This window comes from Ambystoma mexicanum, chromosome 3p (assembly GCF_040938575.1).
Source record: "Ambystoma mexicanum isolate Mex_15411 chromosome 3p, UKY_AmexF1_1, whole genome shotgun sequence".
NCBI lineage: Eukaryota > Metazoa > Chordata > Amphibia > Caudata > Ambystomatidae > Ambystoma > Ambystoma mexicanum.
Genome location: NC_090925.1, coordinates 26181876 through 26207797, shown reverse-complemented (window position 1 = coordinate 26207797; position 25922 = coordinate 26181876).

Genomic DNA, 25922 nt, shown 5'->3' with positions numbered 1-25922 from the left:
CTGTATCCGTAGCACAAAGTTAAATGATCCTAACTGTAAGCAATCGCGTGTCAATTGATAGAAGGCCCTAGTGAGTGCTTCTGAGCCGACTACAAGGGATATCAAGATCCTGACCCTAAACTCTCTAAAACACTTTCCTAGAGAGAACTTTGTAATTAATTAGCCTTCTGTTATTGGTGTGTTACAATACCTAGGTATAAACGGGAGGCAAGTGCCTTTCAACTCCACTTTGTAGTTACTGGAGCAAGGCATTAACCAGGCGCCCCGTTGAATTTTTGCTTTCGATATTATTCCACCTTCTTGGCTGTACCTATGGATCCTAACTCTGATATATATACCTATGTTTATGATCATGTAACCTTTTTGACGATAATGTTTTTTGTATTGCATTGTATAACTTTTTGCTGCTCTTTTTTGTGTAACCTAAGCCTTAAGTATCCCTGTACCTTGTGCGCCCAGCTACCTACGGGTTTGGTGCGCCCTACAAATCAATAAACAAACAAACAAACAAACAAACCCCTGGGTCACCCTCTTCCAGGCGCAGACCTTTCTCAATCTTCAACCTCCCGCTTTCAGGTTCACTATGGCTTTTCCTTGGTTCACAAATCCTAATGTCTTTTTAAACAATTCTTCAGGCTTCACCCCTTTCTGTGGACATCCCTCGGTCGGGGTTGCTTCTGTCAACACACTGTTCATAGGGACTCCAGGCTTTGTCCCTTTTGTTTCAGCATCCCTCTGCCGGGTTCACTGTTGCCAGCTTCATCAATTGTGCCTTTCTAAATCACTTGTGGATCAAACACTTTCGAATGTACAGAGGATTTTGCTGGACCCCTGTACGACCACTTTGACCATTCCTTTGCATCCTTCCCAAGGCCTTCTAGTATTAGCAGTTTCAACAAACACAGGATTGACCAGAGTCTCTCGAGTATGCACCCATGTGGTGCTGGATCCCTCTGCAGGATGGTCTTCAATTTATTCACAATTGTTGTTTGAACTTCCCTTAAGTTGCTACTTTGTGGCTTTTGTTTAACGCAGTTCGGTTTTTATCGGTTCTCCCCTCGACTCACCGGCTGTGATGAACCACTTCGCTTTTCAGCATATCTCGATTCAAGGCTGTTACCACAGTATCAGACGCCTCCCTCTGTCCTGCTTATCAGCGTAGGCACGCTCTGTGTACCGTTGACATCTGCTGCAACACACTTGAGTTATTGTCCACGGTCTTACGATTCCTTCTGCAGAGGTTTCGCAGATCTGGGTCAGAAAGGGCAAGGTCTTAATCTTCCTTGTCAGCCTCTCAATATTCGCTGCCCTTCTCTTCTTGAACTGCCTGGATGACAGATGCCCGGGGACTAGCTAAGGAGGCACTTTCAGGTTTCCCACAGAACCCAGATTGAAAAGGGTCAAAGAAAGAAGACTTTTCCAAAAAGGAAGAGAGTAGAGGGGAGACAAGTGATTCCAAGAGCTTCATAAGAAAGGGAAGTAAAGAAATAGGCTGATAGCAGAGAGAGAGAGATCGAGGGCAGGAATCACTGGGGAGGGGGGTTAAAAATAGCAGGAATATGTAAGGAAGGCATGACATCAATAGTAAGACAGGCACAAGTGACCACAGTTCAAGGGTGTTTATTGCACTTTAAGAAGGGTGTGATAAACTCCTATCTGATCCTAAATCTACAACCGTCAAATAATAATAAGGCAGTCCTAGTGGAGTCACGTCAAAATAAAAGGGCCTATACTAAAAAAAACTATTGCCAATCCTTACCACTAAATACAAATAGTGTAGGGTAGTGTTCATGAAAAACAAAGAATTGTTCACAAAATGATATGTCAGGATGTGCAGTCCGTTGGCCTCCCTTCCCCACGTTTGCAGCAGGGACAAGGTGGTTCACTCAAGCATTGCACACTCTCCGGCTTCTTCGGCACGAGGACACAGTTCCATTACCAGCATCAGGGCCTTCTGTGCCCAAGTCTCTTAAGTTATCAAAGTCTCTTAATGCAGAGGGTGATGTACCCAAACAAACGAAAAGTTCATTTCCTCGTACAACCACTGAAGTTAGGTGATTAACTCTTCACCCTGGATCCCCCTCTTCCGGGCTCAGCTTCCCTTCTCCAATGTTCAGAGATAATCCTTTCTTGGGAGTCTCATGGTTCACCCTGGAACCCCCGCAGCAGGGCTCAGATCCTTCGTCTTACAAAACCAGTCTACCTCAGCTGGGCCCGCACCAATTGCAGTTCGTATTAGCTATCGAAATCTTTCGAATGTGCAAAGGATTTAGTTTGACCCCGTTTCAGGACCACTTCGATTTCACAATTCCCATTTCACAATTGCCATCTCTCAGTTCGGTACCTAACAGAGACCTTCGAATGAGCACCCATGTGGTGCCGGACCACTCTGTATACAGTATCTATCTTGGCTTCAAATGTTCAGTCACTCCTTGGATGTTCAAATTTATTGGCGCCGCTCATCACATACGTTTCACACAATGTTTCTTCAGATTTCTTCATACAAAATTGCTGCTTGCATACCTGGTTCTAGCACAGACCAATCTACTATGAGTCTCCCTGACTCACCGGCTGTGCTGACTTTACTGGCGCTGCTTTGTTGTAGGAGCAAATGATAGTACCACGATGGCAATCGCTCCTCTCTGCCTTGGCTATCGACACGGGAAAGCCCAGGGTACCTTTGACACACAATGCAACTTTCTTCAGCTTTAATTCCGGGTCATATGTTTCTTATTCCCGAGGGCTTGTGAAATTAGTGGTTTTCCTCCGAAAAGGTCAAGGGCACTTCCCGCCTTTCAACCCTCTCTGGTCTTGCAGTCTTTCTCCTCGTATTAAACTGCCATCTCAGAAATGCAGCTTCCCATTCTGTTTTGCCTTGCTCAGAGTTTGCTTTCATGCTCAGCCTTTTATCTGTGTGGGGAAGTGTGATGGAAGTCAGGTGTGTGTGATTATCAGTAATTTCCTGAATCTGCCTGACCCTGGTATTGGGACATGTCAGGCATACGACTCGGGTGTTAGTCCGTTTTCTCTGACAGTGAGCTGTCCGTGAGAAAGTGTTTGTTTCAGAAAAGTGGGAAGAGGGGTGTTGAGTTCCTAAATATTGTACCGGGTAGGATGGAGAAAAGGTGTTACCAGGAACGGGATACCGCGTCTCACCATCTGGTGTCCTATTCCCCGACGACCCCCATCCAGATGATCCTCCCGCACTGGTCCACCCACAGGAACTGGATCCAAAAGCGATGGCCGTGACCAGCGGGTGATACACATTCTGGTTTCTCACAAATAGCAGCAGACGAAAATGATAGATTGACTGAACCAGTCACGGTAGGAGCAATGGCAGCAATAATGGTTTTCATCATGGAGAGAGGGATAGCGTCAAGAGGCGAGGCTGACCTAATTTTCTCTGTCACATTAATAATTTCCACACGAGAAAATAGTTTGTTTGTCTGTTTGTTTATTACTTGTATTGCGCGCCAGACCCAAAGGTATACAGGCGCATTGCATAAGATAATTCAAAGATTAGTTACAAGAAAGTATACAGTCAATATAGTACATAGCTACAGTTACACGTAAAAAAATACATAGAATTTCAAGCTAGTATATTTACAAGTCAGAAATACAATCTTTGGGCCAATGAGGGTATGTGTTGGCAAAGCAGGGTGACTTGCATGTATGCCGTGATCAGTGGCTGGCGAAGCCTTTTAACAAGTTGTCATGGGTTCGTTTGGAGGTCAGAATCCTTAAGCCACTTAATTGTGCACTGTCGGAATTTATGGTAAGATTGCTCTGTTCTGAGGTGGAGGGGGAGCAAGTTCCAGAGCTGGGCTACTTTAACCTGGAAGCTGTTACCACCCACTCTGGTTAGTTTGAATCTAGGGATAAGGAGGCAATTCGTATTGGATAATCTGGTTATTCTTGTCACAGGTTTCATGACAATTCTGTCCGACAGATAAATTGGGGCTGCCTTATTTATGCATTTGTGAGTGAGGGAGGCAACTTTTAGTTTGATTTTGTCTGAGGTGGATAACCAATTGTTGGTTCTTCTTGTCTTAGAGATATTTTCTCTCCTAGCAAATCCTAGGGCGGCTCTGAGAGCATTGTTTTACAGGAATTGGATTTGTTTGGTTATTTGTTTGTTCGCCCCTATGTACATGGCGTTACAATAGTCGAGCTTTGAAAGTATGAGTGCTCTGGCCAGGGTAATGCAGCTGTCATTAGAAAGGAAGGCTTTGCCTGCTCTTATCAGTTTGCAGGTGTAGGCTGTAGTTGAAGCCATGGCGTTTACCTGTTTGTTGGCATCCAGGTAGAACCCCAAGGTTTTTACTTCCTTGGTGACTGTAATGATATTATTGTCGATATTGAAGGTTGAGTATTTGGGACTCTGTTTTTTGAGTGACGATGGGGTGCCCAGGATAATGATCTCAGTCTTGTCATCATTTAGGCATAGTCCGTGTGTGGCCATCCACGCCTGGATGATGAGATAAACCTTGTTCACCAAGGCCAAACCCTTTCCATGATCACCAGTAAGAGGTAGGAGGATCTGGGTATCATCAGCATAATTAGTGTAGGTGATACCCAGAAGATCCAGATCATCGAAAAGGGGCTTGGTGAAAATGTTGTATAATGTGGGTGAGACACAGGATCCCTGGGGCACACCGCACGTGATAGGAATGGGGTCGGCTGCTGCCATAGGGTAGAAGACTCTCATGGTACGATCACTGAGAAAGGATTGTTTCCATGCTATGGCGTCAGCAGAGAAGTTTGCTGCCGTGTCCAGGTGGCTGCATAGGACCTGATGATCGACCAAATCAAAGGCGGCCGATAAGTCCAAAAGTAGAAGAAAGGCTGAGTTTCCCTTATCTCTCAGTTCATCGATTTGGGCCTTTAGGTCCAGTAGTGCAGTTTCTGTCCCGTGCTGGGGTCTGAAGCCTGGATCCCAACAAGGAGTTTGATTCCAGGTGTTTTGGGATTTGTGAATAAGCCATTTTATCTAGAATTTTTAAAAGAAATGGCACCGTGGTAATGGGACGGTAGTTGGTGGAGATCGATGGGTCTAGAGTCTGTTTTTTTAGTAAAGGCTGCACCCATGATTCCTTGAGGTTGGTGGGGATGGTATTGGACATAAATGACGCGTTGATAAGTTTAGTTATAAATGATGATAGATCTCTGGCTGCGTCTTTTTATCAGTTGAGCGGGGCAAGGGTCACCCTGACAATTGGATGGTTTAAGAAATAGTATGGTTTTTTTCTGTTTCAATCATGGTGACTTTGGAGATCTTAAATCTAGGGAACTTGGCAGAGGACTTGGTAGTATTATTAGGAGAGTCTACTGAAGTTCTGCTAGGTGTGTTACTGGTTAATGAGGCTTTTTTGTTAGCAATTTTTACTTGAAGGGTCGCAACCTTATTTGCTAGTGCTTGCTGTATGTTCGTGCACCAGAGTTTATCTTTAGTACAGTTGTCTGGCACAGGGATAGGGGCTTTGAGCTCTTTAAGGATAGTGAAGAGTTCTTTTGTGACGGATTTAGCTTGGGATATTCTAGCATGATAAGTTTCACGTTTGGCTAGGAGTATTTTGTTTTTGTATAAGGAGGTGATGGCCATAAGGGTAGTCTTGTTTTCTTCAGACGGTTGTGTTTTCCAGGTTGTTGTACAGAGCCTTTTTTTGGTGCATAGTGTTTTCAGATATGGGGTATACCATGAATTGAGTTGGGTCTTAGGTTTGCTTTGTCGCAGTTTAAGTGGCGCTATAACGTCTAAGGAGGTGGTCATGATATGGTTGTCCTGACCAATGCATCAGGTCTCGTATTGTCCTGGATGGCATTAAGTGTGGGTAAAATGAGAGGGAGTAGGTTGTCACAGGTAATGTTCTTTTTATTCTGTGTGGGAATGGGTGGAGAAGGGGGTGGCAGTATGGAGATAGGTTTATCGGTGACTAGAGAGAAAGTTATGAGGTGGTGGTCCAACCAGATTTATGGGGATATGGCAGAGATAGTAGCGTTACAATTATAGTCTGCTATCCAGTCTAGGATTATTCCTGTTGAATGAGTGGGATGCAGCACTTTCTGGGGGAATCCTTGTTCTAGTAGGATGTTTGCCACGCTGATGGTGGGTGTATCCTTTGGGTCATTGTAACCTAAGTTGAGGTCTCCTGATAGTAGAACTTGGGAGGAGTTTTTTTAGGTTGTCGGAGGCAATATTAGATAGGTCATCCTCGAAAGATCCAATGGGACCTGGGGGTCTGTAGATCAGATGGATCGTAAGGGTCTGTGAGCTGTTTATGTTAAGTTTGGCTGTCGGGTTTTCACAGGAGTTGATGTCTGGGGATGGCACTAATCTGATTGGTAGGTTATCTCGATAAAATAAGTGCAATGCCTCCCACTCGAGTCTCCACTCTATCTGATCTTAGGATGGTATATCCAATGGGGATAGCAAGTGATAGCGCTGGTTCCTGCGGCGGCATGAAGCCAGGATTCGGTGATCGCTAAAAGGTCGAGGTGTTCTGCCTGTATAATATCAGCTATCTCTCTGGCATGAGCTACCAGAGATCTCGCATTTATTAGGGCACCCTTAAGAGTGTTACAGGCTGTGTTAGTAGATGGGAGGCCTGTGGGCGAGTGGGTCCTGCTGGTGGTATGGTGGGATGTAATAGGTCTAAGTGGGTCTTTAGATTTTGGGTTAAGTAATGTGAGCATATGGCTAGATCTTTAGTTCCATGGGGGAAGATTTCTAGCTAGTGGTTCATAGATTTTAGGGAGTCTAGAGCGGAGTCTTCTGTTTCTGTCAGGCGTGGTACATGGATATGTCTGTTGTGTAGGATCTAGTGTACTAAAGTTAGTAGGCCTTTGTCTGATTGGGGTAGAAGGTTGTGTCATAGTGAAAGTTGGATTGTTGTGGTGGAAGTTTACCAGTGTAGTCACTAAGGACACTAAGGCCGTCGCAATAGTGAGGAGAGGCAGTATGCCCCTTGGACTAAACACATTTTGGGTGAGACGCCAGGGGAGAGGAGGTCACAGTTGGCGTGTGGAAGGTGGTTAGGATGGGGGTGGTGGCGTGCTTGGTATGAAGGTAGGATGTGAGCAGCAGTCAATTAATCTGGTGGGCAGCATATAATGCAAGAGCTATGAGGGTTGTGGGCAACAATCAATGTGCACAGCAGTCGGATAGGCAACAATTAATGTGGGCGACTGTCAATTTGTAGGCAAGGAAGTGGGCTTGTGGGCATGAATCGAAGGCTGGCAAACAACAGGTAATGCGATGAAAGTTGCATAGGTAGTGGGCATTATACACACAGTACACAGCAAGCGCTTAGCCACGGTGAGGCGGGAGCAATCAAATACGGATTAGGCAGTGTGAGCTGGTGAACAGCGTACAATGCAGTAGCTTAGTATGTTATGGGCAACAATCAATGTGCAAAGCAGTCAAGTGGTCAGCAATCAATGTGGGCAACAATCACTACGGTCAACAAAAAAAGCGGAGGCACAGGACTTGGGCTTGTGGGTATCAATGTAAGCAAGTTGCATAGTTCACTTTGCAGTCATAGAGCAGAGCCATTGGTTGTCTCTAGTGGAAAGACTGACCATGCTGACCTCAAATCTCTAATTGGGCGAAGGTCACTCTCAGCAGGACGTGACACCATAGAGGAGGTAAGCTCCTGGCGAATAGTCAGAACTTTGTCCAGAAAATAGGTAGAGAGTGAATCACATAAGGCTTAGGAGGGGGGAATAGTGACGGTTCGTGTTATTCTGCACTTGCAAGCAGCGTAACGCTCACTGTCGCCTGAGGTCAGACTTACCTTTGAAGATCCTGCTTCCTGGACATCCTGCTTCCTGTCAGCATACTTACCAACTGGGGGGAGCTGTTCTTACCTGTGCATCTATTCAGCGAACCAAATATTAATCTTTACACTTTCCGGAACACCGAAATCTTCATCTTGGCAGCACAGCACAACATGCTCCCTCGTCGACAGCAGCGCCTGCAAGGAAAAACAGAAGACAAGGTTAGACATCGAAAATACAGCCAGTTTAGGGTTGTGCTTCGCCATACTTCGCGCTTTCCTTAAACCATCACTTACCTGCTGTCGAACATTGTGGTAGCATCCATCTTCCATCCGGCCATGTCTTGCGTCTCACAGCTGCATTGAGGCCGCATTTCCATCTAAGGGAAGAAAACAGAAGAGAGACATTTGCGGGCATAAATAGGAGCAACATATAAAGACATTAAACAGAACGAACAGCATCACAAGAGCTCAAGAAAGACTTACCAATCATAAGGAGAAGCATAGTCGCAGCTGGACTGGACTAATCCTTATCAGTGAAGGAACTAGATCCCATTTGACGCGCCCCTGCCAGATGTAGCAGGACGGAGAGCTTATCTTCCATTCCATATTTCACAGGTGAGCTTTATGGGCCGGCGTATGCTCACAGAAACCGTACTTTGGGGTGAAGGGTTCGAGAGGTACAACAATCACAGATTGGCACACTCACACACTCTTATCTCACCGCAGGAGCAGTATCACTGCGTACCACCGCTCACAGCTTTTCTACTGAGGGAGAGGCATGAAGGGGGTGATTCAAGTTCAGGGAGGGCCGCAACCGTACCCCAACGCTCCGCAGAGACCAGGTGAGCGTAACACAAGGTTATTATAGTACAAATACGAGACAAGCTTTCAAGACCCACATTTACTGAAGACATGCAAGCATTGACGATCTGGCCTGAGAGCTCAGCCTAGCAAGTCAAGCGCCACTTACACCAGGGCAGGTCTTGGGTAGGCCTGTTGGCAGGGGTGTTGCTAGGTCTGGAAATTATCCAGGGCTTTGCTAATGTTGGGACTGTTGGGTACTCTCTCTAGCTAGCATTTTGGGTGTAGCCCCTGAGCTTCTATCCGGAGCTACAAACAAAAGACCCGGGCCTTAGCCTACTCAACCCCACTAGCAACTCCTCTGCCTAGTGGCACGAGTTACAGTGGAATTAATAAGAAAGGGCACCAAAAAGTGGTCAGACCACAGAACAGGAAGAACAGGGAACACAGTAACCAGAGTTACCGAGAAAATAAGGTCTAGCGTGTTTCCAAGGTTGCGAGTAGGCTGGAGAACCACCGCAGGGAGGGCTAATTCCTCCATAGCTGCTATAGAGCTAGTAGCAGAAAGATTAGAAGGATCGCTAGGATGCAAGTTAAAATCTCCAATGGTAAGAATATTAGTAAAGCACAGTTTTAGATTTGCCACTAGCTCAGTAAAGGCCAAAGGAAAGGAGGAATCAAATGTGGGACGACGATAGACCAAAAGGACATGAAAAGTTAAAATGGCTGAAAGAACGAGACGTAGCAGCATTGCCTCCATTTTGAGAGTATGCACAAAAGGCACAGTCATACAATCCAGTGCGGATAGATAAACGAGTGCTAAGCCGCCTCAGTGAGCCTCTGTGCTGACAGAGGATTTTATAATCAGCTGGCAGAGCTTGAACAATATCCAGACCTGATGATTCACTGAGCCAAGTTTCAGTTAGGAAAAACTAATCAGGCTGACGTTCATGCAAAGTTTCATAGCATTCCATCCTATAGGCTGCTAAGGAACACACACTGGCCAAAAGACATTTACGCTGCTTAGGGGCAACAGTAGGATCTTCCACCAAATTTACGAAGCTACTGTTGCTGGGTGCTAGAGTAAGTAAATCCGTCCTGAAATAACACTTACCCAGCATCTCAGTTGAAGTAATAGCAGAAGTCCAGGGCCTGTCCGATGACTTAAGTGCCGGCAGAGTGATCACATGACTGCAGGAGACGCAACAATAGAAGAAAGACTGCTGCCAAGGCAGGAAGTCGAACCAAGGCTCCAAAGGGGATAAAATGCACTCAATCAAAAAAGAAAGATAAAACCAAGGGAAGTTTTGGGTAATGAGCAGAACACAATATATTATGGAAGCAACGGTAGGGTGGCCTGTGGGCCTGGCTCAGTGGAGGCCAGGGCATCAGAAAGGCAAGCCTAGCCATTTGTGTGGCTCTGCGGTTCACAACAGTAACAGGGTGGGTCGAGGTTTGGGCCCCAGGGTACAGCCAAACTTGGGCACACCAAGCTGGGCCACTCTTCCCCCTTCAGGTGACAGGAGGCTGCTATGATATGATATGATATTTTATTTGTATTGCGCTCGGACACAAGTGTTTCAGAGCGCAACAAGGCAAGGGAGGGGAACAGGAGAGAAAACAAAACAACAATCTTACTAGGCCCAGTGACATTAAGAATGTGCAAGTGCATGGGAAAGGGAAAGGGGAAAAGTGCATGGAAGGGGGAGAGTGGAAAGTGCGGAGCAGAGGGGAGACAGATAAATAATAATAAACAAATAGAAATAGATAATGGAGCAATAAACAGGGGTAGTGCAGCCAGCAAGTGCTGTGTTTACGGCAGCAAAACTGGGTAAGTCTGATAAGTGCATAAAAAGAACAAAATAGGGGTGGGGGACCGTATGGGTACAGATACAGTCCCCAGTGCAAGGGGTGGTTGGGAGGCAGCGCAGAAAGGGTGGCAAGGTGAGCAGGTACCTGGGACCAGGGGAGAGAGGGTGGGCAGGTGCACAGTGCCAAGATAGAGCAGATCAGCAGGAAGGAGGGGGAGCAAAAGCAGATGCAAAGAGGATGGTCTTAAGGTGCTTCCGGAACCAGAGATGATTCTCCTCAAATTTTAGAGTGACAGGGAGTCTGTTCCAGAGGGAGGCCCCTGCCGAAGACAGAGATCTACCTCCAGCTTGTTTCTTTGAAAAACGACTGACCCTGAGGGAGTTAGAGGTAGAGGAGCGAAGAGCTCGAGAGGGGAGGTATTTACGGAGGGATAGCTGAAGGTATTTTCGACCCAGGCCCCAGAAAGCCTTGTGTACAATGAATAGGGTTTTAAATGTAATCCTTGCATCCACAAGGAGCCAATGGAGAGATTTCAGAGCTGGAGAGATACGGTCCCAGGGCTTGAGGCCAAGGATAAGTCTTGCCTGAGTTGCAGAGGGCGGAGAGCAGAGGCAGGTAGATTTAGAAAGAGGCTGTTACAGTAGTCCAACCAAGAGAGAACCAGAGCTTGGGAGACATTGAGCTTCTGGGGGAAGGAGAGGAAAGGAAGAGTACCTCTGAGGAGGTGCAGTAGGAAGTTTGACGTTTTAGAGACCTCAGAGATGTGGTCGGAGAAGGAAAGTGTGGAGTCAAAGATGACCCCGAGGTTCTTAGCCTCACAGGTGGGGATAGGAGGAGGGCCAAACGAGGCCGGCCAGAGAGTGAGGGGAAAGGATGGAGAAGGTGTGCCGATGAGGAGGATATCCGTCTTGCTGTCATTCAGACAAAGATCATTGGCGGCACACCAATCTTGAATGGTAGTTAGACAATCAGAAATGAGAGAGGGAGAGGAGGTGGCCGAGGGCTATCTGAAGATGAGTTTAGTGTTGTCAGTGTAGCACTGGAAATGTAAGCATAGAATGGCAATGCAGTTGGTGAGAGTTGCCAGGTATTGGTTGAAAAGCCAGGGCGAGAGGCTAGACCCCTGGGGAACACCACAGGTAGAGAGGAAGATAGAGGATAGTAAGGACCCCAGTTGGACCTGGGAGGGTCGATCAGAGAGGAAAGAGGTCAGCCAGGCCAGAGCCTGATCAGTGATACCCAGATTCTCACGGTGATGGTTGAGCAGGATGGTATGGTTGACCGTGTCGAAGGCAGAAGAGAGATCGAGTAGCCTGAAGACAGAGGGAATGTTAGAGTCAAGGTTGGAGAGTAGATCTTCACGGATGTTCAGGAGAGCAGTTTCCGTGCTTCTGGCTGCTCTGAAACCAGACTGGTGGTCATGGAGACACCCAACAGAATCAGAATGAAGGTTAAGCTGAGAGATGGCCAGCTTCTCAATGAGTTTGCCCAGAAAGGGAGTAATGGAGATTGGGCGATAGTTAGCCGAACAGGAAGGATTAGCTGTGGGTTTATTGAGAAGGGCATGCACAAGGGAGTGTTTCAGAGGGGAGAGGAAGGATTCGTATTTTTAGAGGAGCAGGGATGAACCGGTTTTGACGAGGCTTTAGATCGGACTTGTCTAGCGACCTCATCAGGGGAGAAGAGAGGAAAGGAAGAGAAGGAAGGAGGGGTGGTGGTTAAACGGGGGTTAGCAAGCGTAGACTGAGGTGGAATAGGAGGGGGAGGAGAGGAGAGGGAGGACAAGATGTCTTGGGTTTTTGAGATAAAGTGAGAGGCAAGGTCATTGCAGAGAGCTTGGAGGTAAGAGGACGGGTAGAGACTGCCATAGGGTTGGCAAGCTCTTTGCAGATTTTGAAGAGTTCAGCTAAGGGCGGAGAGTGGATCCTCATGACACGGGCAAGAGCATCAAGAGTATTAGAAATGGAAGAGTAGAGAAGGGATAGGGTTGTGTCCGGGTGTGAGTCAGCCAGAGGACGAGGGGGGAGAGAAGGTGGCAGCGAAAGCCTCAACTGACATACGCTTCATAGGTCGGGTGTCCAGGAAGGTAGGTGGCAGTGTTGGGGTGAGCTTGGCTTGGGGGAAAGAAACTGAGAGATGAGAGGAGAGAAGACAGTGGTCACTCCAGCTGCAGCGCCTCTCCACCTAACCGCTCTGCTATTGCGGAAGAAGAGCAGTGCTTCGTGCCACTACTGGGATGGAGACATGGGTGGTCACAGCAACTGTGGGCCTGGGCCGGGAAACCCAAAGGCTCCACTCTCTTCCAGGGAGACCCAGAGAAATTAGTAAAAACCCAGAGTCTCCAGGCTAAACCTAAAGAGGTTAGGCAGATATGCTTCCCGTGTGACAGTTATCAACAGAACTCACTGGCTCCTGCATGTATGGCATGCATGCATATTGGGGGTGCCGGCCTTACCCGGCCCTGTAACAACTGGCGACGAAGGTGACTCATGACCCGTGCACAGTGCAGCCACGCTGGAGCACGCTATCACAAGCGCCCGCCATGCGAGCTTACAGATCCGGTCAGATCTTATCCGATGACCATAGGCACAGCCAACAAGGTCCCATGGGACACGCCCACCACTCCAGAGTCCAGAGACTCCAGTGCAGGCCTGCAGGAGGAGGCGCTTTGCGACAACCCAGTGATGTCAGGGCTAGTCCTGACAGGAGGACCGCACATGCCACCCGATAGCCCGGGGTATGTGTGGCCGGAAAAGGAGGAACACATGTTGTAAGTCTCCCTCTGGGGGAGAGCATTGGGGGCTGCCCAGACAGCTGCCACCATATGTGAAGTTACTGCTTGTTTGGGGAGAGGAGGTGCGTCTTCTAATGCTGCATCAAAAGTAAATAGCTCCCGCCTGTGGGAGGCTACTGGTGGCATGGCCCGGTCCGCTGGCACTTCAAAAGGGCCTCCCGCCGGGGAGAGAAGAAGCGGAATGGCCTCCACCTCTGACTAGAAGATGAATCTCCCGCTTGGGGTTTGGAGTGTGTGGCGTGGACCGATGACGAAGCATAGGAAGTGGTGCGGTGCAATATGGCATTGCAAGATGTAAAGCGCCCACCTGGGGAGTGAAAAAGTGACCCACTGCCGCCACCGCAATAACAACATATAAATAGCTCCCGCCTGGGGGAGTGTGGTGCTGGCGCGGCCCCGACCACCGCCAGCGTTTTGATTGTGACTCCCACCCTGGGGAGAGAAGGAGCAGCGTGCTGCTGCATTAGGTAAAGTAACCCCCGACTGGGGGAGAGCATATGGCACGGCCCAGACCGCTACCTGTGTGCACTGGTGGAATGCCTTGGACTGCCGCTACATCAATACATGTTAAACTATTGCCTGGGGGAGATTGCGGTGCAGTTCCTGAAGCTGCCGCCCTGAGGTAGTCAGAACTCGTGCAGTGGGGAGTGATGGCAATCAGGCACCCGGAACTGGCCAAACCATCAAGCCCTGCAGCAGATGTGGCCCCTGTGTACCGGGTGCAGCTTTGCCTGCCAGTGGAAAAGGGATGCAGCAAAGGTGCCTGTCGCTGTTTTCCCCACAGCCAGCCCACTATGGTCAACCATCCTGGACTAATAAAATGTCATTGCCCAAGTGTGTTATCCCCCAACCCCATGACTGTGCCTATCCTTGGGTCCATGATGCTCCAGAGCGCGTGCCAGGAGCTGGTCATGCTCCCTGCTCCCAAACAGCCGATGGTGTGAGGTTAAACTGGTTTCCTGCATTCCCATAAATGCTCAAAAAGGACTCAGTAAATGTGTACTTTTAATGCTGTGAGCATGCATGTGACTGATGTGCTGAAAGTGCTGAAAAACATTGGGTGTCTCCCAACTAAATCAGGAGGGCTGTCATGTATGTGATGTCTGTGGTCAATAAGCACCAGGTCTTTGGTGTGAAAGGTATTCTCTGAGACGTTATGCATGCCTCTCAACTCGGCGGGTATCGGTCGCTGTGTAAGTGTCTCTCTCACCCGTCCAGTTCCCTCCATGCCCATATAAGTCAATGGGCTTTCACCTGCCAAAAGAAACGCTGATAAAGCCACAAAATATTGAGAGCCATGGGTTATGACGCGTTTGCTCTTTAGTGATGTTCATTGGTCAGGGTATAGCAATGTCTCCACTGGTATCCTCATTGATAGTGATGAAAGAGGTGGCCTGGTCCTTGAATTGAGGCATTGAGGAGGCTGTTGGTCACGTGACCAGGCCCTGCCACCTAGTTGCTATGCCTCCAACACCAGTTTTTTTGAGCAGGTGCAAACATATCTTAGTCCTGACCCTTCTTTTGCTTTCTTAGAAGTTCTCTCATGAATGTCGATGGCCCAATCGTTCAGGCATGTATTTCTGAGCATACATTGATCGATCCTAAAAATGTTTTCAATGCATCTTACTTCTTTTTTGTCTCATATTTACACTTGCGAAACCCACAGGTCGGGACCCGCCATCTTGTGCTAATCTTATTCGTTGATCCATCACGTGCCTTTGCCGCAGTAATTCAGATCACCCGCCCCTCAAGCTGACATCACTAGACGCTTACACCCCTTTTCACAAATGTAAGGAACTCATGGTGGCAACAGTAAAGACAGACACAAGTGATCACAGTTCAAGGGTGTTTATTGAACTACAAATGTAGGGTAGAAAAATGTCTAACCTAAATCTAAGATGGGAGCAAGCTTCCACCATCAAATGAAAATAAGGCAGTCCAAGTGGCGTTGTGTCAAATAAAAAGGCCTATACTAAGAAAAACCTATTGCCCATTCCTTACGCTAATTACAAAAAGAGTGTGGGATAGGATTTACAATAAAGAAAGAAGTGTTCTCAAATAATAAGTCAGGATGTGTTATGCAGGGGTCTCCCTTCCCCATGTTTTGAGCACGGGATAAGGTAGCACTTCTGAGCACAGCACATGCCTGAGCGTTCGCGGCATGAGCTGACAGTTCTGTTTTAGGCTGTCTGGTTCTTTGATGGTTAAGTCTTGTTTGAAGCAAAAAAGTATTTTTCCGTTCGAAGACCTGATGTATTCACAAAAAACAATAAATGACACTTTGTCATACTTAGGGTGTTCCTTGTCACACTTGGATTCCCCTCTGCCAGGATCCGATCCACAAAGGTCTTCAGCAATATCAGGGCCTCTGGAATTTAGCTCTCTGGTTTCCCACGGCATGATATGTGCTGTCCTCAAACAATAAAAGTTCCATTGTTTTGGCACTTAGGGTGTGGGTTCTTCACCCTTTGGTCCCCCTCTACCAGGCGCAGACCTCTTTCGTATCTTAGCCTCCCGCTGCCGGATTTACTATGGCCTTGTGGTGTTTAGGTTGATGATTTCTCACCCCTGGGTCCCCCTTTTCCGGGCACAGACCCCTCTCAATTTTCAGCCTCCCTCTACCGGGTTCACTATGGCTTTTCCTTGCTTCACGAATCTTAATGTCTTTTTAAACAGTTCTTCAGGGTTCGTCCCTTTCTGTTGCCGTCCCTCTGCCGGGTTCACTCTTGCCAACTTTTACTAAACACTTCACTGTGGAAATTCCTTGATCGGGTTCACTTCTGTCAACACACTGTTCATAGGAACTTCAGGCTTTGTCCCTTTTCTGTCAGCATCCCTCTGCCGGGTACACTCTTGCCAACTTTATCAATCATGCCCTTCACTGTCGGTCAAAGTCTTTCGAATGTACAAAGGATTTTGCAAGACCCCTGTATGACCACTTTGACTGTTCCTTTGCAGCCTTCGCAAAGCCTTCTGTTATGAGCAGTTTCAACAAACACGGGAATGGCAGAGTCTCTCGAATAAGCACCCACGTGGTGCCGGATGCCTCTGCATCTGGTCTCCCCTTTATTCTATCATTTACTTTAGCTTCTCTTAAATTGATTTTGTGGTTTTTGTTCAACACAGTTTGGTTTTTATCGCTCCTCCCCTCGACTCACCGGCTGTGATGAACCACTTGGCTTTTCAGCATATCTGGAGTCAAGGCCAGTACCATGGTAGCAGGCACCCCACTCTTTCCTGCTTATCAACGTAGACACGCTCCGTGTACGGTTGACATTTGCTGCAACATACTTGTGCTATTGTCTGCGGTCTTATAATTCCTTCTATGGAGGTTTCACGGATCTGGGTCGAAAAGGGCAAGGTGGCATCTCTCCTAGTCAGCCTCTTGCTATTTGCCACCTTTCTCATCCTCTTGAACTGCTGTGCCTGGATAGCTGTCTCGTTGTGCGATCTGCCTTGCTCGTAGTGTGCTTTCGTGCTCCACCTTTTATCCCCATGGGGAAGGGAAAGGGCTGTCAGGTGTGCGTGATTCTGGTCAATTGCCTGACCATACCTGACCCTTGTATTGGGAGATGATAGGTGAACAGCTCGGGTGTTAGTCTGTTGTTTGTGGTATTCGAATGTATCCGTGGCAGAAAAGGTGGTGGAGTGTTTCAGAATATCCTACATGTTAATAGGGGGAAAAGGTATTGAAAGAAGGGGGATACCGCATCTCACCCGTCAGTGTCTCACTTCCACTCCACAAGGACCCCCCATCCAGGTGATCCTCCCTCACTGGTCCACTCACAGGAACTGGATCCGATAGCGATGGCCGTGTCTCGGCCACCTGGATGAAAGATCCCTGGGAACTAGTCAGGGAGACACCTCAAACAAAGCAAATGCATGTCACATGTCAACGTCTTCTGTGCGTAATCTATTAATGTGTCTCATTCGGAACCTCAAGATGCCTCTGACCTCGATAACTATCAACAAACCCTTTCTGATCCGACAACATTGGAGTTTTGTGTTCCTTGGTGTCAGTGCATTTCTACTCCGAGCCTCCACAACTTCTTTTTGGTCTGTTTAGCTATCTACCAAGCAACGTTTGTGGAGAAATGCTGTTGCAGAGAAAACTCTTGCTGCTTGGCCATCACAGCAGAAGAAAACATACCACCACTATGCGTTACCGGGCTGCATGGCCTCAGGGCCCCCTGCCTCCAAGATCTGTGTTGCGAATGATGATGGTCCTTTTGCACAAACTTTGAGCAACAATTCACCCTCATAATCCAATTAATGAGTATGTTTCCTCTTTATACCTTGTATTTTTGACAATCTATAATGCTAACATTTTATGTTGTTCTCCTACATTAATATAACTTCGATGGATCACTGACGAAAGAATTTCTCTTATATTTGAAAAAAGGTCTCGTTCTAACTTGAAGCCAAAGTATTGAACATTATATTTAACAAGCTAACAATTACATTTCTTTTACAATCAATATTTCTGTATGTCCCAAACTCTTTTTGCTGGAATGTGCATTGAGATTTCTAATTCATCCCTACTTGAAAACAATAATACTCTCAGTACTTTGCTTGCAAAATGTTGTTTTATTTAACATACCAATACTGTATATTTTGGAAGACAGTCCAAACAAAATAAATGCAGTTATTGGATTCATTCAAGTAAACGATTTCTGTATCTCTTACACAGATGGTACAGGCCTGTGGCCTATCGAGCGTTAACATGGTGGATTCATGGGTGACTGGGATTCTGCGTTCAACGCGTAACACCTGCCTGTGTGGTTTGAGCCATTTGTGAGAAATTCCCCAGTGACTCCGGACAATACAAGGAGTTTATACAAATGGTACCCCAACCACAGCAGTACAATTTGTAGTTTGTCAGTGCCATTAACCTTATCTTTAAAACAGTTGCTTTTTACAAACATGATTTAAACAAAATATTTATATTGCATATGTGTTTCATTTAAAGTTTACAGTTTTGCTTTCTAATCTCAAACTGTCGCCATCAACATACAACAAGGCACACATGCTAGAGTCAAAATAACATTTTAAAGTTGCAAATCATAATCCTATTATCTACCGTCATGTTTCCTGTTGCCTTCATGTACCCTATATTACAGTACATTCTGTTCCAGAATAAACTACTCTTTCAATAAAAATTAACAATCCTCAAACTTTCAGTGACAAACTAAGTAAAATAAACAAAGTAATATGAAAAGAGTTTAAAACTTAATTGTAATTCACCAACGCGTCCAAACATACAATATTCATAAATGTATGCAATATCACGAAGATCATGAAAGATGCGTGTCCTTTAACAAGGTTCATGGCATATTGCAATAGTTTCATTGTTATCCACCCCCTTACCAAAGTGAGTTGTAACCTGGCCCAATCCACTGACAAGGGGGTGTGTGGGTGTAAATGCACATGTTGCCTAATACCATGTACACCTCAAAGGGGTCTTTCGCATGGGGACCATTGGCCACATTGCAACCCGAGGCACAGTGTCTCCAGATTCGCCTGTGAAAATCCTGTCCCTGGAATCAACATATATATGTGTCCTTTGACACGGTGCTGGGGCTATTGTGCTCGCCTCATCCACATCCATCCCCTCCGGTATCAATGGTAGTTCGCACCTATGGCCATCCGCTCGCAAAGCGGGTGGGTGGGTGGGTAGGAACAAACACCCCACACATTCACACGCACACCCACTTTCCTAAGCGTTTATAAACACCTTGAAAGTTAGCAAGAAAACATCTGTACAATCTACAGTGGATATTGTCACTGAGCCGCTTGTTGCCTTGGGTGCTGAATCAGCTCATCTATTTTTCCGAGTAACGGTTAGTCAACTCTTGGCATTTCGATTGTCAATGTTTTCAGCTCAGTGCTTTTTACTCAATGTACATATTATTTTTATTTTCAAGTATATCAATGAGTTTACCATTATCAACTTTTCTATGTATTTTTATCTCTGGAGTTACCACATCACATGACAGTGTACTGTTTGGAAATATAATGTTTCATAATCCATGTTTTCAATGCATGCTTTCTTTAGGTGGCTCAAAGGATGTCCAATGTACCACTAATACTTTTCTTCTTGTGGTAGACCAATGATTGTGGACTACTTTTATAGCTGTGATGGTTAGACCAGGTTACAGGGCATTTTTCAAACTCTACAAAAACGGTTACTTTTAAAGCTATCGAATGGTTGAATTACTCACGGTGATACTTTAATAATTGTAATCTTTATTTATATTTTTTTCTAGATCTTCTGGACAATCCGACAATGCCTTCACGTTGCCCTAATATCAGCCATGTCAAAACTCCAGGTACAGTGATGCATGTTTTCCCAAAGGATATGACGTTAATAAGAACATGGCTGTTGAACTGTGGATTTCCAATGTCCGAGATTGACAGCAGAGCCAATGATGTCTCGGCGGACATGAGGTGCAATCGATTCCGGGTCTGCAGCATGCACTTCTAAGAAGATATGTACGAACCATCAAAGTACACTAAAAAGCATCGCCCCAGACTCCTTTGCAATTAAGTTCCCAATGCAGTTCCAACTGAATTTCATCAGACAGTGACTCAGGTGAGCAATGAACGTTGAAAGATTTATGTATGTTGATATGTACACACTTTGTCTGTATACATATTGTGAGGGGTCGAGTAAGGAGATGGATACAGTGTTGCTTGTTTCACAACTGAGCGCATTGTGGAAGGGCTTTGGGGTGCTGTTCTGCTGTGGATCATGTTCCCCTCTGCTTCTTTGGACTACTGGAACCCTTTGTATTTATCGCGGGCTGTCTCCTGCTGAACATTGTGTTTACTTCCTGACCTTGTGGGTGGAACACTAAGCCCCGCCCCCTTCCACCAGAAACTCTTCATATACGGCCGTGCGCGCGCATTGTGGGAGTGCTTTGGAGTGCTGTTCTGCTGTTCAGCTGAATAGCTGGAATAGCTGGAAGCCCCCCCTTGTCAGATCCCCCTACCACTACAATCTGCTTATCCACAACAGGCCAGACCACCGGCATTTGTAAGTAAAGTGACCATGGCTTTTTACAATCTTAAAACGGCGATGCTTGCCCATGCAAACAAAGTCCTCAGGGTACAACAGGCAGAAGCACCCTTAGTCCTAGTAGAAAACGCTCACGCTGGCCTCAAAACCAGGGCAAACACAAGCAGACAAAAAGGTTGAAATCCTTGACCACTGATATTAGGCAATTTTGGCCGCCTAACATGCACACGCAAGCGACGATAGTGGCCCCGGACAATATGCAGATGAATAATCAGATATTTCTCTTGAAAGCTAACGGTCCTTTAAGAGATAACATCCTGTCGTGCAATGTAACCTCTACAACTCATATCTGATGCTGATTTGCTAGCCTGCCTTACCCAGTGCAGTACATCTAATCCCAATGCACCCTCGGGCATAGTCGATCCTGTACTACCTAACTTGGCAGTGGGAACTCCAGCATCCATCAGAGTTGAAGTTCATGCACTTGAAAACAATGAAATTCCTGTAGTATATTCCCAGATCGTTAAAACCACAGCAAAAGAAACATCCTGCCCAGAGGTTCCCCTAAAACATCCTCCTACCTACATGAACTTCAAATCATGTAAACCTCCTAGCGATTTAGCAAGCAAAGCCCCTCCCAAAGGACCCACTATTCCACACACAATATGTGAAAGCCAATTAGATGCTCTGCCTAGTAGTAATTTGATGAACTTGTCACATTCGCCAATTTGATATCCAGAGTCACCAAACTCCACTTGTAATTCATCAGCATCGTCTTGTGTGTCATTTGTCAAACCTACCCGAGCCCCTCCTTTGGGCTAAAGCAAGTACCCACCCCTATATATGAAACTACTCTGTCTGCTCTGAATAATGGGCTTTATAGCCTAACAACACATTTTGAGATTCTGGGACAAAAAACCGAGTAACATACCACCATATTACATCTTTTATCTTCTAAAATCGATTGATAGCTAATGAATGAAAGCACCATCATCAGATTTATATAGAAGATCGTACTACTCCAATTGTCATCAACCCTATGAATGTGCTCGCCAGTGTGGTCATGCTTCCTGCGGTGGCAATCGGGGTAGGTTCTCTATCAACAGAGCATATAGCTGTAATGCCAGTAAATCATTTGAATGTTACGACTCAACCTGACCCTATTCTATCTACAACCATAGTTGAAATTATTGAATCACAGGAACCAGTGTTTGAGGTTTTCCAACTGCAAAAATGTAAAAAATAAATAAATCCAAACGATCGAATTCTGTAACAAAAAAAAACTAAGAATCAACCCTTAATGAACAAAATGAACAAGTGCAAAGATAAAAGGTTTATTGATTGCTTGTCGATGCCACCAGGACCCAGCCTGAGTCACTGCCTGCTGAAATTCAGTTGGAATGAAGATCTAATAAACTAGTCAACCTACTCCATAGCTTCCCTTCCACAAGCAAGAGGAAGCCAAGATTCCCTACTTCACCCACTTCCATCCTCTACGATTGAAGCCAAAATGGGGAATCAAGCGATGCAAATCTTCATTTTGTCACTATGGAACAAAAAAGATTGCGTATATTAAAGGCAGCAAATATTCCTGTACAGTTAACGACTAACGGGAGAATCTGATAACCTGCAATAATCTAGAAGTAAACCACCAAGGTTGCATCTCAATGAGCGTTTTAGAAACTTAAATCCTAGAGAACGCTCGCATTCCAATCATGAAGATCGACACATAACAGAGTCCCCATCGCGGAGCAGAGGTAACTCCAACTTGAAGGCACCAGATACGCTAATACTAACAATGAAACATAGACAAATAAGAGACCCAATTCCCTAAAAGAACAACCTTATTAACTGTCTTCAAATAATCCCTAAACTAAAATGAATTCAGTCACAAGACATTCAAGCTCTATCCTTTCCCAACAACCGCCGGATGGACACACTAAAGTTAACTGTGCCCTCTCAAATGGTCAAAGAAATAATATGGGGTGCCAAAGATAGTTTGGAGCAATAAGGCTTTAGTCTTCTATTAGCAAAGCACCAAATCCTACGCAAGATATAGAAGTATATAACTCCAAGCCTGACAGGACGCCACCCCAAAAATCGCTAATACAGAACCCCTAATTATTAATTGTGAGGGTAACAGCGATGACCGTAAAAGAGAACTATATTTCAAGGATTCCCAACATCATGCACAGGAAACAACATGGTCCTAGCTGAAGAAAGCAATCAGTGACAAAAATCATGGCATAAATCACTAATGCCAAACATAGTCTTATCAGCACTTGGTAAAGATGGCTGCGTGGAACACAAAAGGGTTTAAACATCTAATGCGATGCAGTAAAAACCATCCTTTAGCCGCCTATCAAATCCCTATATTACAAGAAACCTGGATAACTGTAGTACCAACTTGGCCGAATTATCAAATATGCTGGACTCCTGCCGTTAAACAAGCAAGAGGTAGGTCCATGGTGGATCTCTTAGTGGCTGTCAAGCTAGACTTAAATTGTAAGATATTATTATGGGCCTCCCCTAACTCCTGTATACAATTATCAAAACTTCAATTCGCCAATCTTCTGAATCCTCTTGGGTCTCATGCAGCCATCCTGAACCTGTACTGGAATTCAGCTGTGATAAATGATGATGATTTCATTAATTATGTCAATCAAATCTTAGATCTAATTGCAAATGAATCAGGTCAGTATACAACTCTACTGGTGGGAGATTTAAACATAAGATGTATTATAGCCAACGAACATATGTTAACATCGAGAGCCTCCAGGTGGATGAAGCGCATGTTTGAAAGGAATCTCACACTGCTCAATGGCACGATTGAGGGTGATACTCCCCCTTGTGCAACATGGAAGCGAGACAAGTCACCTGCCATCCTAGATTATGTGTTTATATTGACACACACAATTAATTGTGTCGATAAGTTTGCCATTATTCAGACGACAGATAGTGACCATAATATTTTAGAAACTGTATGGGCACCGATGACGCTTCCCTCTTGACACTATTATAGACACACACTTGTACTTGCAGAAGGGAGAAACCAGATCAAATGGACCACATTCAAACTAGACCTTCTATTAGATAGACTAAGACTCCTGATTGCAAGATAATGTAGTAGAATCTTCCTATACAGATACACTCCTCATATTTGTCGAGACAAAATGACCTGGATCCTGCCGAATCTTTCACCATAAATATACATTTGACAAGATCATTAAAAACAAGAAAGCTCAGATGAGGAGAGAATTAAAAAGCATTATATTCACCACCTCAATGGATTACCCCCCAAAATGGCCAATATTCGTACCATCTATAAGAACTTTCTAAAACAGCATAAAATAGGAAGAAAAAAAAAAGCGGGTGAATGTATGTTTTCTGCATTAGCATCAAAATCAAGTGCTCAGATATGGAGCCTTCTTATTGAGAGTACTAATTCTGGGACAGCATCGCTTTTATTAAATGTGATAGCTGTACAAACCCGGGTCACCCACTTTTGCACCCTATTTGCTGATCACTCACCCCCTATTAAGATTCTGACTCCATGTAAAAATGAACTGGGCTCATTCCTAATTGACCACACAGATATCCTCATACAAATTAAAAAATGTAGCTCCTCCAGAACCCTGGGGCCTGACGGACTCTCAAACGCTATCCTGAAAACCCATGCTGACCAGAGGGTGTCGATTCTGCTTGGAATCTTTCAAACTATTATACTTACCGGTGTTATATACCCATCCTGGAAACAATCAATACTAATCCTAATACTTAAAAAAGGAAATCGGAACCAACCATGAAACTATGGCACGATTGCACTTTTAGACATCACTGATAACATGTTCGAACGACTAGTACTCAGAGATCTTAATAAATGCACATTGATCCGGATTTGTATCGGGCCTAGGCACATCTGTTAACTTACTCATTCTATCGGCATTAAAAAAGCAAGTATTGCCATCAAATCAACCTATTTATATAGCACTCATAGACCTCAAGCAAGCACTTGATTCTATCTCAAGAAACCTCCTATGGGAGAAACTGATGGCTGCAGGATGTCCGCCATACATCCTCAACTTGCTACACCAATTCTATTCTAACACATCCGTCCAAGTGAAACTAACTCAAGATGGTCTCCTCTCTCAGCCCATTGGTACTTGCTGAGGTCTTAAGCAGGGGTGCATCCTGGCCGCAACTCTTTTTAATTTCAATATTAGGGATATACACAACTATCTAGACACTATTAGAGCTTTTCCCCTAAAAATTGGACAACATTCGATAGCGTGGCTCCTCTATGCAGATGATCAAACCCCCATCGGTCTGCTGAGACAACTCCATATGCTGCAAAAATACGCATCAACAAATGTGCTCATGATTAACACTCACAAATCAAACATTTCTGATAATGCAGCTCACCTCTCGAGAAAAATAAAAATCATCCACTTTTAGATGGTCTATCGGAACACAAAAGGTTGAATACAAATATTTGGGTCAAAATATGAATGATAACAAAATAGACAAACCATACAAGCATGAAATAAAACATAATCGAATGGATGTGCTCACAAGCCCGATTACTGCCCCAAAAATATGGCACATTTTCGTATTTACATGTGATACATTTTTACAAACAAAAAGTCACAGCAGTAGTAACATACGGGGCTCAAGCTAAACTACCTGAAAACCACTGAGACTAGGGCTACATAGAAGGAATGTTCTTGAAAGAAATTCTACCTATACCCAAAAGTTTCCCAATCGAAGTGGTCCGTTACGAACTGGGTCTGATATCGCTTAATGCAATCACGTCCTGGCAGGCCCTAATGCTCTTTAGAAAATGCCTAATGGAACCAATGTATAAATATACCTTAATACCAACATTGGCACTTGTATTAAAGAAAAAGAATGACAAATTACTAAGTACATGGAAAGAAAACTGTCCGAGCATCAGGAACCAATCAGACATTGTTGTTAACTTGTGAATCTCTGATCCTCATTATGCAAAGAAAAAACTCTGGTATTTTGATTGGAATGAGACTTACGCTAAATTCAGGAGAGAAGCCTGAAGAGCTGATGGAGCCGGTCATGGTCCCAGGAAGCTGTGGTGAAGTACCGAAGCCCCAGGGAAGGTAAGGGGAGGTAGGGGAGACCCTACCACAAATACGAGCAGGGTCTGGGACCCTAATCAGAGCCCAAAAAGCATCAGTGGCAGAGATAAGACTACTGACCATCAGGGACCCTACCCCGAACACGAGAATTGTCGGGGACCCTAACAAGGGTACCAGAAGGGTCAGGGACCATAACAAGAGCCAGAGAAGAGGCAGGACCCGAAGTAGATGTCAAGAGCATACCAGGAAATCTTTCTTATCACAGTGGAAAAGAGAGAACCACTGATAACCAGAGAAGGGGCTGGGCCTCCAACAATATTTGGGATGTTACTAAGAACAAACCAGAGAGGCAAATACAATCACAGGCTGAAAACAGTGAGAAGGGACAGTGCCAAGCAATACAAGTAGAAGGGAGTCATTCTCCTGGGCCCGAACTAGGAGTTGTGATAAAGACGCCAGGGGAAGGGAGTCATTCTTCTGGTCCTGGGCTGAGAGTTGTGCTGGAGACACCAGGGCAAGGGAGTCATTCTCCCTGGTTTTATTGGAAACTGTACAGATCTGCAACAGGAGAAGGGAGCCAGTCTCCTGGGCGTGAAATTTCATAAAGT